General features: G+C 48.4%; 1 pseudogene across 1 annotated transcript in view; it reads right to left on the reverse strand.

Annotated features, from left to right (window-relative positions):
* Positions 1–3576: 3576 nt before the first annotated feature.
* Positions 3577–12934, reverse strand: part of LOC144121839 (uncharacterized) — an 83010-nt pseudogene continuing 73652 nt past the window's right edge. The window contains exons 14-15 of the transcript XR_013312714.1: positions 6947–7089; positions 3577–4806 (exon numbers count right to left, since the gene is read on the reverse strand). The product of XR_013312714.1 is annotated as an uncharacterized LOC144121839 (transcript). The remainder of the gene's footprint in view (positions 4807–6946; positions 7090–12934) is intronic.

Raw genomic sequence — 12934 nt, forward strand, 5'->3', positions numbered from 1 at the left:
CTCTCTATGCGCGCCTGCATGCAATCGTACCTGAATTTGCTTGAAAGTTGGTTGGGTGTCTTACGTCTCACCTAAAAAGTAAACAAGTGCGTTGTACTTGTTTTTAAAATTAAAGATCCTGTTCATCTGTCTCTCAGTTATCAGCGTCAAAATATTCCTTAAGTTAAGTCATTAAAATATCTTGGTGTCATTTATGATGACAGCCTCACATGGCGCTCCCACATTGACCATGTTGCAGCGAAAGGGGCTCGTGCTGTGGGCATGTTGCGTAGATTAAGTAATCCCCGGTCTGGAATGCGGAGAGATGCACTTTTGCTGATATATGTTTTGTATATCCGACCAATTTTAGAATTTGGATCTGTGCTGTTTTCTGGTACGGCTGCTTACAAAATTTGCCCGCTCGTTCTTTTGGAGCGGGAAGCTCTTCGGTTGTGCCTTGGCCTCCCCAAATGTGTGGCCAATAATGGGCTTTATATTGAAGCCCGTATTCCTCCGTTAGCATCTAGATTTCAATAAGTAACTGTTCAGACGTACCTAAGTATATATGAATCAGATTTACGCCGCTCCTTGTCTGTTTTTTGTTGTCAGCCGACTTCCTTTTTTGCAGTCCACTGGCCTAGATTTCATACCCCGCAGGTAGTTATGGTACAAAATTTGCTTGAAGCTTTAAATGTTCTTTTCTATAACATCATTCCGACAAAAAACAGTGGTTACTCTGTAGAGATTGCCTGTGATGACATTTTGCTGAAAAACGCTAGGCATTTATCGCCCCGCATTTTAAATGGGTAATTAGAAGCCCATTTACAAAGCCTACCTATTAACTTAACGATAGCTACTGACGCCTCACAATGTAATGAAAAGGCAGGGGCGGGAATGTATTGTCCGCTTCTAGATTGGTCTTTTTCTGTGCGGCTTCCCGACTACACCCCAATTTTCCAAGCGGAGTTTCTGGCGGTCGTGCTTACTCTTCGCAAACTAGAGCCAGCTTTCTCTTTAGTGGCTGTCATTACAGACTCTCTTTCTTTGTGTTCGTCGCTTGCTTCGGCTGTAGACTCGCCAATCCTAAACACCTTCCATTCATTACTCCCTGCGCATTTGAGCCTCGTTCACATGATATGGGTGCCAGGTGATAACGATGTGACAGCCAATGATGTTGCGGACTGCCTGGTAAAGGCGTCCCTCAATGGTCCCGTGCTACCTATTGTTCCGGCTACAGCGTACATTACAGCAGCGAGGTTCAGGCGACAGAATTTGTTAAGAATGACAACTGGATCTCTTTTAAGATCTGATGATTACCTGCACCTGAGGTATTCGTGGAGCAGGCAATCATGCCATTCACGGCAGGTTGAGGTATCTCTATCAAGGCTCCGCTACCGGATCCCACCCTTAAAGTTTTATTTGCACAGGTCTGGGTTGGCGCTTAATCCCGTCTGCTTAATTTGTGGTGAGCACGAAACCATAGACCATTTTTTGTTGTTTTGTCGCTGGTACACCATGATGCGAAGACGGTTTTTAGAGAAACCTCTACAACAGCTTGGCCTTTATTTGAGCAGCCCAATCTTATTGTCGTTTGGAGCCACCATACTTGGGTACAGCCACAAGACTGTTTTTACTGCCGTGCAAAATTTTTTAATGGTATCAAAACGGCTACCTTGTTAATTTTTTTTTATTTTTCAAGATTATTTTTATTCTTACAATTATCATTATCATTTCACTACTCGGCCATAAACATCAGTCTCGATCTCCTGCGTGCGTTCTGCATTTCCCGTTTCATTTCGTCGTTCCTTTTTGTTTATTTCATGCGTCCTTGCTATTCATTTTAATTTCGTCCAGGAATTATTTACCTCAAAAACTCTCTGTGCCCCTCACTTCTTGGCCAATCCACCTATGTGCGCTTGTGCCATAGTATGGGGACAACAACAACAACAACATTTGTGACATTGATGCACTAACGGCACCCATGAAAGGCGCGGAGTGTCCTGTTTGTCGAGAGTGCCAACTGTGCGTCCAGGAGTCGCCCCGAAAGCGCAAGGGAGAGGGTGCCTCGATGCCCGCGCCTCCGCTCGGGGTGAGGACAGCAGCTGCGTCGTCTGCCACGGTGGCCGCCATTCTCACGCTCGCGGCATGTAGGTTTCGTGCTCGGGGGAGGGGGGGGGGGGTGGCTGCTTGCTTCCCGCTTGCCGCGGGCGCTTAAACTAAAAAAAAAAACGAGTCTTGCAGGGCGCTTTTGTTTGTTTTACAAGAGAATAGAATACTAAATTTTGTTGGAGAGCCTTCTGCTTTAGAAACGGGCCAAGCAGCCACCGTCAAGGCGTCGACGGCAACAAGGAAAGCGGGTATGCAAGATATGCGCTAATTATGTTAGTGAAGCTTCTCTAGAATCTATCGCTATAGTTAAAAACCTATCCTTTATGCACTGACCTCTTTGGTGCGCCGAAACAGCACTCCACCCCAACATAAATTTGCGTCGTCAGCTAGCTTGCTCGCATCAAGCGACCATCCTCCTAGAGAAGCAGAGGACAAAATTCCTGGAAAAGATTATTTACCGAGGTTTGCGATAGATTACGATGAAGGGAACCGTTACTAAGTAGAGGAGCCGTCCACAGGCATGCTGGCTGCGCATCGCTCTCTAGGCGTTGGTAGGCACAATCTGCTTGGCATCGAAACCACATCAGACGACTCTTTCGAACAAGCCACTGCCTATAAAAGGATGTGTAATACTGCTACCAGTACCCTATAAGTAAAAACGATCACTCATTAAATGTAAGGTGAAGTTTGTTTCCGCAGCGCCTTAGGCAGCGAAGCGAGCGAATTAAGTCAGACGAGGGCCTCAGCTAGACTTAGTCTAGGTTGGCTTCCTCGCATGACAGCGATGTGGCGCGGAAAATGAGTACAAGGGATCGAAGGGCACCATCAAGCGCACCCCACGTTCATATCGGTAAATGGTTTCAGAGCGCTAGCGCTGCCAGCAGGTACCCAGGGCCATGCAGCCGACCCGTCTCCGCTAGCGAAAAGTGATCGAAAAGGAGAAGCGCCACTCGCACGGGCGCGGCACGCAGTTCGATATATCGAACCACCGGCGAAACCGTAGTTCGATTAAAATTTCCAGTGCTTTTACACATGATTTTCAAGTGGATAATCTGTGTTCGATATAGCCCCTCCATGCAGAATCAGAAGCAGAAACTTGAAGATGCGATGCACATATATCATGCGGGCAATGAGGTCGACCCTACGGCTCTCTCCGTTACCGTGAAAACAGTGATACAGTTTCAATGTAGTTAAACCGACTAGACGTGCAAAAACATGTGTTTAGCTTGGTGTTCTCATGGTTTTGCTTTGCTGGTTAAGACTCAGGTTAAGCTCCGATCTAGGTTAAGCCGATCTAATCTGTTAGCGCCGCAGATGGAGGTTGTTGACCACGGCGATGTGCAATGCACAGCCCGAGGGTATGTTGCAGTTTAACACAAGGCGTGGTCGGTTGCGGTGATATGTCGTTGTGCTCTCGTGCAGTGAGCAGCGAAGCTTAGTTGTCCGCGCCGCCGCAGGTTCGAAACCCAGTGCAGGCAATATTTATTTTATTCTTGCACCCCGTCGCAAGATTCTTGGTTGGTTTGACATCGTGAAGTAGTGTCCTCGCACTGAAACATTCACCTAGATGGTGCCGCACACCTATGGCATAATGAGCAGGGAACTAAGTATCCTGCAAAAAAGGTATCTGCTGGATGGCAGGGTGTTTGACCGTGTCGACAAACACGTTCCCATCCACTACTTTCTCGACAAAAATGAAGGGTCGACAGGCATTTTAGTATATCTGACCGCACCAACCTTTTGCCTTCTCTATTTAGACTGTGCCGCACTCTTTAATCTTAACTCAGGCTTTCTCCTTTATTTCGCTCGTACCTTTCTTTCTCGTGTCCGCTTCTCTATATTTCAACTTTCGCTTTCCTAACAAGGCAACGGGTATTCTTCGGCATATTCCCACAGTGTTAAAAACCACTTCTTTATTGGGTTCAAAAAGAAACAACGATTGAAATGAGATTTTTATAAATGAGAGTTTTTTTCCTATAGGTGTGACCACCTGCGCTTCGTGTTCTGTGTTGGAGTCTCGCACTGATGCAATTGTGTGTTGCGTTTAACAGAATATAGTCACGTATATTTGTGGACGGTGGAATGTCTTGGTAACAAATATGAAACTGAAAGCTTAAATCGCGATCTCCGAAGTACCTAACGCTGACCTCCTCTCGATCCTGCCGAGGCGGAGCAGAGTTCGTGACCCGAATTCAGAGCACATGGCATCTGTAGTGGCATTCAAGCGCAGCCCACTGAGTTCTTTGACTGTCCGCAATCACTGGGCTCGGAACTTCGTGGAATTCTGTTCCGAGAGGTTTGCAACATCGGGCGACCACAGCCTGCGTTGCAGAGCTGGTACCGGGCGCCCGAGGTGACTTGGCACCGAAGTTCGCGCGACTGTTCACAGGCACAGCAGCGTCACGTTAGCGCACTCTACCAGTGTTCACAGGTGCAGCACCATGTCCTTAAGCGACGAGATCCTCTGCAGCGTCCGTGAGGTGTACTGCTGGTGCGGCAGCTCCTTGGCACTACGCGGGGCCTCCAGGCCCAACAGCTCGGACAGGAAGCGAACCTTGCGGTCGCACTCGTCGAAGAGCGCCTCCGCCGCGCCGCCTCGCGGCCGATCACCAGCGTGCGCAGCAGCGAGCACAGCGACTGCGCCGGTCCGTCGCAAGCCACGTAGAACAGAAGCGCGGCCACGTAGCTCAGCATCGTGTTGGCCACGAAGTCTCGAACCTGGGCGGGAAAAAAAATGGAGGATACAGTCAAGGTCCTCCTCAAGGGTATGGCGCGTACCGTGATTAATTCTCATATATGCAGAACATCATTCTCTACTTTACATTCATAAATACCTGGGAGTCTTCATACCCCTCCTGCTCAGTGTGCAGCGGTTAAGCGATGCGTCACTGCCCTCCGATGGCAGCTGCTCTCAGCGGTGGGGCTTGCGCGGCCCTGTTTGCTATTCTCGAGCGACCAGCAACTAATTTAACGGCCACCTTCCATCGCGGATAGTTTGCCCACTATAGGGCGGCAGGTCGTGATGACGCCGCAAGGTCACGTGACCTACGTGGCCCACCTGCCTCCTAGGTTGCTCTCTGGGCACCACCTGCCAGAGCCATATGCTAGTGATTTTTCGCTCACAATGCCGACACCGGGTTTTCTGGACAACGCGGCCTTTTAACGCTATCGCGTTAAAATGATAGACGATGGAAATGAGGTGTGTGAAAAGGCTGAAAACAGAGTGAACAAAACGGTGCCACGGCTGCCAGCGAATGATATGAGTCATCAATACAAAGACAACACAAAAGTGAGCAGCATTTTTTTGAAGGCAAATAAAGTAAAACTAGAGGCTGGAAGCTTCAGAGCGAGCGCGTGAACCAGGTCTTGCCTGTACCCTAGCAGCTTTATGAGCCCTACACTTAGAAGCACTTGAGATGTGTGTGGCTCCGAACTGGAAGTTATGCTTTTTCCTGAGTACAAACCTCGCAATTATTTTCTCATAGTTATGCCGATAAGTGGGCCCACAGCGAGGCGCGAGCTGCAGTGTCCACGATGGCAACCGCACCGAACGGACATACCAGCTTATAGGCATACCAGCTGACCATAGGCAACGTGCAGTGCCCATGCGGTGCTCAAACTCTTCCGCTGGACGTCTAAAAACTGCTTCTGTCAGCCTGTTGGGTCGCTATAAACGCGAGACCACGATCTGAACCACCAGAGGCGCGAGAATGGCTGATAACTGTCCTTGTCCAGCTGCTCTTGACGCAGCCCAATTAGCTTACTCGCGCCGCACATGGCTTCCACAGAGCGCGGAAGGTCGTGGCTGCGACCGCTGCCAGGTGGCGTGGAAAAGCACTACGGTCCGCCTAAAAACTGCTTGCTCCTCTTGCTAGACTGTGCGTTACGGGCGCTGCGATTGACACGGTAAACTTCAGAGCAGTTTGCCTTGGACTCAGCTGGGTGAATGCTAATAGAGTAATTACTCCGTATTACAAACCTTCTCCACCTTTGGGAAATTCCCCTAAACATTTGACCAAAGCTGTTCCCGCTTCGTGTTACTGATCTATTCTCTCTCCCGCTGCCACATGCTAGCCGTCCCTGTTAGCTCAGTCGGTAGAGCGACTGCTCCGGTGAAGCGGTGGTTCTGGGCTCGAACCCCGGACCAGGAATATTTCTCTCCGCTCCTGCATTGGCTTCTGGTGAGTGCAGGCCTCTTGGAGGCGAGACCCTCTGGAAGGTGGAAGTGGGTGAGGGTGATGAGTGGAGCTTCAGGAGGGTAGAGAGAGGTGAGCTTATAGAGGGTGGATGCCCGCAGGTGTTCACGCCTTCTCAATTTGCTCCGCCCCCCCCCCCCCCCACACACACACACACATACACAGAGCGCATTTTAGTCAAAGAGCCATACTGCTAAACAGTAAAATCCTAATCGCGGGGGTTAAAGCGGTCTACCTGAATGTGTCAAATTATATGCACTCAGCGGGTCTGTAAAATACGAGATGCCTATGCTGTAGAGTGCCTTGAGTGTTCGCAAAATAAGTACTAAGTGTTTATTAAAAAATAGTAATAAAAATGAAAGTTAAAAGATTTTTGCTAACCCCGGCATCTGCCATCACTGTGGCGGCGGCACCTGAGCTGGGGCAGTGGAAATAAAGGACAGCAGGCAGTATGAAAAAAGTGAAATGAAAGAGGTGAGGGGACAGCAAGGAACGCAAAACTGAAACATTCTAGAAATCTGAGACGCTGCCTTACTTTGAAGAAAAACATCTTTATAGCATAGAGCGGGCTGGAGGAAACCATTTATTTTGGCATATTGTTCGACACAGTGAAAGGGTTGATGGAAGGTGGAAGCTTGTTATAAAGTAAACTCACTGCTTACCACGAAGGCCTGACCAGCCTCTAGTGTGTGGCGTGCGGATAGCACGCCGTGCATGGCGATCATCCAGGAGCAAAGGTAAGCGCCCAGTGAGAGCCGACCCAGAGCCGCAACCGTCCGGCAGCCGAGGACGTCGTGGACAAGACCTGGAGACAGTGGACAGGTGTCGTGACGCTTGAAACGGTATGTTCATTTCTTAAGGGGATGCTAGGATTCAGTTCAGCTCAAATCTGATCGACAGCACCGTCCCATTGTTGTTATTGCTGCCTCCGACAAATTTGTCCCATCGTAGATCATGTGGTACATAAATTAAGATTTATGGTTAAAGGAAGAGGAGTAATGAATCTAGAAAAAATTTGACGTGGAAGGAATAGATATAGAGGAAGCGACGATATTAAAAAAATGCATCTAGACGATCCTGATGTTTGTCTCTGTCAAAACAACATTCGTCGACAGCAATTTAAATTTTCAGAATGTTCGTGAGCACGCACTTAATGGCTTAATGGTGTGCACTTGAACCCAGTTGTTACAAAAACATTTTATTTTAAGATGGACAAGAGGCAACCAATGCCACTGTGTCAACGTTCGCCTATCCTTAGTACTGCCTCTCTAATACACACTTTCCATTGTTTTCATGGCTAAACACAGTGCGATCTCCTGACTACATGAGAATCGCAAGCCGTATTACATGAAAACTGTGTTTAGTGTGCTGGCTTTAAGCCGTTGAACAGCGGCAGCATTGAAGCTTAGCAGAATGCCTAAAATCCTGACCCTGGATGGAGAGATTTTTTATTTGCCATTAACACACGAAATACGCTGTTTTGTGTTAATATTGTATTGATTGCCTTCCAATAGTAGATATACCCTGAAACCACCACTCATAATGCACAGAAAAAATTGGCTGAAGGCTTAGCTTGGTTAAGCCTGGAAGATTGTGAAAGCAATACCCTTGGCCGCGCCTTGGTTCGGCTGATGGTGTGGACATGGTTGCCCTTTGTTAAACTTATGGCTATACATTGTTTTGTTTGGTTTCTGCTATTGATATCCTTGGTACACTTATGACTTATCTATGTTATGCATGGCTATACATGAATTCACACTGGACACAACATGGTATTACTGTGATGTTTTTTTATTTAATCCTGTGAATACGCTTTTGTGATCCGTGAAGTAATGGCTTTTGGTCTGTACATTGGTGATGACATAGTCGTCGGAATGCCTATGCATGACTAGATCTAAACTGCTACTACATTGGGTGGTGCTCTTTGTCTGCAGGGGGCATAACTGAAGAAGTACTTCTCGTCAAGTGCTTGGATGAATCGATGGTCTCTTGTTGGATCCTTATTGTAGTCTCCCGTGCAGATAACCATCCGTTTATCACTTCGCTTCGGCAGCCCGTTGGACAGTATGGCAAGAGCGGCGTCGTCTCCTGTTTGGGGAAGCATCCATGATAGTCTCTTCGGCATTAAGAGTGTCCATGAAACTTGTCTCCGAACTACTGGTTGTCTCCATAGTTTCGCTACCGTTAACACCACTCATTAAACCTGGCCCTGAACTTGTAGATGCACCCGCATCAAGCGATGTTGATCGGCGTGTTCGCCACGCTGCTGCTTACGCACGTTGTTTAGCTCGCCGTTCTTCTGTTTCTTAAGCACGGTGCCGTCGCTTGGCCGCAGCAGATCGTTCCAGCCTCGCCTTGTACACATCATCCGACACAGCGCAAGGCAGCGCGCCGACCACTGCGAGGAGCCGAGCTGTAGCCCCATTTATCCTCCTAGCGTGACGCCACACCAGCGAGTGCCCTCTCTCGGTAGCGCCGCAGCAGCGGCGCGCAAGGCTTCGCCTCCACCATCGATGCCGCGAGCTGGGGCCCCGTCTCTCGGTCTGGCGTGACGTCACACGGTCACACGACGCGCAGCTGTGTAAGGAGGCGCCACGACCACCGATGGGCCGAAAGTGCGAGCAGTATTGCTTTCGCAATAAAAGCGTTTTTCAAAGTCTTGGTGGCTAAGGCACGCTTACCAGCCTGACTGGGACAGTGCAATTCATGGTCTCGCTAGGCATTCAGTCTGAAACGTTCCCACACATACTCCCCTTACAGTAGATTCATTCGGCCTTGGGCCGCTGTTCCACATGCTTTTCCTGGTGTCCCATGCTCACAGTTGCTTCTACGCTCTTTACATTTGGTCTCAGCTTAAATTCGTGTTTGAACACACCATCAAACTTGCAGAATTGCCTCTTGAACATGCAGCTCGAAATATCTATGTGTTCAAGTTTTTTTTTTTACATTGCTGCCATTAGAGCACTGCGGTGAAGTCTTAGTGAAGCGAGATTATTCGGTCAGTAACAAGGTGCATGTACGCCCATTTGGTGACATTGGCCATTGCACCTCGTAAGCCAGAAGGTATAGCATACGAAAGCCCCGCAGGCCGCATGTACCAGACATTTGTATTAAGTACTTCTGCCAGAAACCTTAAGGACGATGACAGCGGCTGGTATATATGACTGAGTTATAGTTCTAGCTGTGAGTTGTTAAGTTGTAGTTGTAGAGGCGACCAGTGCCACTTGTGTCAACGTTCGCTTATCCTTAGTACTGCCCATCTCTCCTTAGTACTATTAGTAAAAAAGGCAGTATCCTGGCGACCCACGATTCCCTAGTGCTGCGAATGGTTTGAATTTTGAATCATTTATGAACGTTTGAAAACTTTCAAAGGATCAGAAGCTGAAACACATAGACATCAATATTTTAATGCGAAAGCACTACTAGTCCCATTACGAGAAAAGCCGGCGGCGTATGAGTCTCCCTGTGTGTGTGTGTGTACTCGCAGATGGTACAGAAAATGCTAGCGGCGGCAAGCAAAAACGGTGACGTCTTCAAGAGGCCTTATAACGCACATAGCAAGCCGAGCGCCACCACTTCAGACAATCCTGCACCTCTCGTTCGTCTATATATTACCACCGCTGGCCGACGTCCATGCGGCGCCACTCATGTGGTGATGTTCGTACTAAAATCGTGAGCAACTGTTCGTCGTGCGGCGTTCCGGGTGGTATCACACGACGTCTCGTTGCATATAGCTTACGTGTGCTTGTCAAGTTGGAGGCTAGCTTGCGACAAAGATTCGAACCGGTGACATATACACCTTCAATTGTATCCCTTCACAGACGCTTTACCTTTCCCCCTTACATCGCAGTTAAGGTGTCCACTGAGTTTTGAGACAGTTACTGCGCTGTTTATTTTGCTCAAAAACCAATTTTCTTTTCACGATTGTCGGCGCGGTTCAGGTGTCCAACGATATATGAGACAGATACTGCGCCATTTCCTTTCCACCAAAAACCAATTATTATTATTATTATTATTCAAGATTGTGATGCAGCCGTTCGTCACACAGCGTTCTGTGTAGTGTCATACACGCGCGCGCGCGCGTGTGTGGGTGGCGGCATATTTCGAAAAAAAAAGAAAACTGATCGCCTGAAATAAACCCAGTTTGCAAACCGCAACCCAACGTCTACGTCTTTCGTCTATGACATGCTTTCGCATCTCCACAACTAAGCAAGCAGTCTTAAGTGTTTCTACCGAATTTCTGTTTTGTTTTAGTGCCGTGTAGAGAACTGAACCGTCACGCAAAATGTAACTAGTCTCCAGCGCTTGAGGACATCGAGAGTGCTTGTCTCAGAAAACAGCAACAAAACAAAGCATATAATATGCGTGTTCAAGGCTCTCTGTTAAAGGGAAAGGCCTTATGGAGGACAAACTTCCTGGCAAACCCTTACCCTGGTTTCTGCCCTTTCGCTCCCGAAGTGGCAAGAAGTAAGCTCTTTAAAAGTAAACCCACAGATGAACATTTCGTTCGTACTTCATTATGGTTATCGAAGTTTTTGGTCTATCCTCCGAAATGCAGCATAATGGCCAGACGGCTCCAGTCAGAAGAGTCCAGTCACAGAATTTATGTTACATGACGAAGTAATAAGAGAAAAGAAATAAAGCCCAGGGCTGCGATGATTAAAAAAATAAAATTGGTTTTTGGGGAAACGAAATCGCGCAGTGTCTCACATCTCGGCGGACACCTCAACCGCGCCGTAAGGCAAGGGATAAAGGATGGACTCGGAGAAGACAGGAAGAAAGAGGTGTCGTAGCGGAAGGATCCGGCTTTTAACGGGGAGTGCCCGCATTGTGCATGCACGTTCTCCGACGTGTACCACATGGTGTCGGCATGTTCCTATAACGCTGCTTACCCCCCTTTCCCCTCACCTACCCGAGAGAGCTGGGAGGCTACCCTGCTCGGCTGCTCTACGTTAGAGAGCCAAAGAGCCCTCGTCGCTGGGACTCGAGCTGCCACGGAAGCCACAGGGGTCCCGGACTCGGGACTTCTCATAGAATTTGTAAGGGGCTGGCCCTTAAGGCCAGTCCCTACTCTCTTTTGTAAAAAGCCGTGAATAAATGTTTTCTACCACTACCACCACCACCTGGGGATCTTTAACATGCAGTGACATTGCACAGCGCACGGGCGCCTTAGCGTTTCGGCTCCATCGAAACGCGTAACCCCGGGTTTCAAACCATGTCTTGTCCCTATAGGTCCCAAGGCAGGGAATTATTTGTTACTGGGCAGGAGGTAATCGAAGTGCACAATTTGCCATTATTTTCATACGGCACCATAGAGACCCGCCCCAAAATTCCTGCCCGTACGTTCCTGCACGTAGGCACACACACCACCAAGCTTCAACAGGCAACAACGATTGCAAAACAAAACTGAGCAGGGGACAGGACACTGGAGAGAAGCAAACAGAACTGGGCTCGTTCTGTTTGCTTCTCTCCCGTGTCTTGTCCCCTGCTCAGTTTAATGTTTGACAATCATGTCGTACCAATTAGCCCCTCATGGTTCACTCTTGAGCAACCATGGTTTCCCACGCTGCGAAACTGAAGATCGTGCTCCCGGCGTGTCCGTTCACCGTGGCGTGCGCTTGTAGGCTTCCTCTTCAGCGGCGTGCCTCTTTATTCCAGCCGGCGTGTAACGGTAAACCGACACCGGTTTGGAGCCAGCGATGCTCTCGCCATTCCTCCGCCGCCGCATCTTGGGCATAGGTCGCAGTTTCAAGGCTAGCTTCCTGTAGCTTCTGCCGCGCTCGGATATGCGATACTACGCGAACTAGCGCTTCGTGTACGTTCGTGCGAGAGGTCAGCCCTCGCCAAGGCGCGCTTGCTGCAAGGCCTGGGTCGCGATCCGCTTCTAAGTTCTCCAAGGTGCCCTTGGCATCAGTGACGCACAGGTGCCTTCGCAAACATAGCAGCTCAGACATAGCAGCAGTTTCTCGCAGCCATGCAGCGGGTAACTGCCGCGTAGGAGCGCACGTGCGCGCGAACACATGGATGGATGGAAGGTAGGAGCGTCCCCTTTGAAACGGGCCAGTGGTAGTTGCTACCATGTTCAGTTTTTCCTTTATTTTTGTTTAACTCTTCTGTAAGTTGTTAATAAGATTCGAAGTTTGCTTTAAAAAAATTCTTCCAGCCCTTTAAAATTTATGTCACCTCTCTGCTTTTGAGCCACCGATCCTCCAATCGCTTTGTGCTAATTTCCACCGCATATTTATTTACATGAATATTGTTATCTCTAAACCCTAAGGCGTCAGGAAGAGTGACTGTGCCTGCATCGACATCGGGATGGATAGCCTCACATTTTGTAATTAGATGTTCTATTGTTTCTACAGATATACCACACAGAGCACATGTGTCATCTTCTTCGTTAAATTTTTTTCTGTAGCTGCGCGTTCTAAGACACCCTGACCTAGCTTCAAAGAGGAGGGCACTGCCTCTTGAGTTATCATAAAACGTTTCCTTCCTGATCTGCTTTTTCTAGAATCGATATAGTTCTACACTATGTTTCTTTTTCATTGAATCTATCCAATTTTTACCTTCGACGTTTTTAACCTGTCGTTTAATGCTCTTTCTTTCTCCTTCCTCGTCTCTCGCAAACTTACTGGCCAACTTTCTAGTTC

This window comes from Amblyomma americanum, chromosome 2, assembly GCF_052857255.1.
Source record: "Amblyomma americanum isolate KBUSLIRL-KWMA chromosome 2, ASM5285725v1, whole genome shotgun sequence".
NCBI classification, from domain to species: domain Eukaryota; kingdom Metazoa; phylum Arthropoda; class Arachnida; order Ixodida; family Ixodidae; genus Amblyomma; species Amblyomma americanum.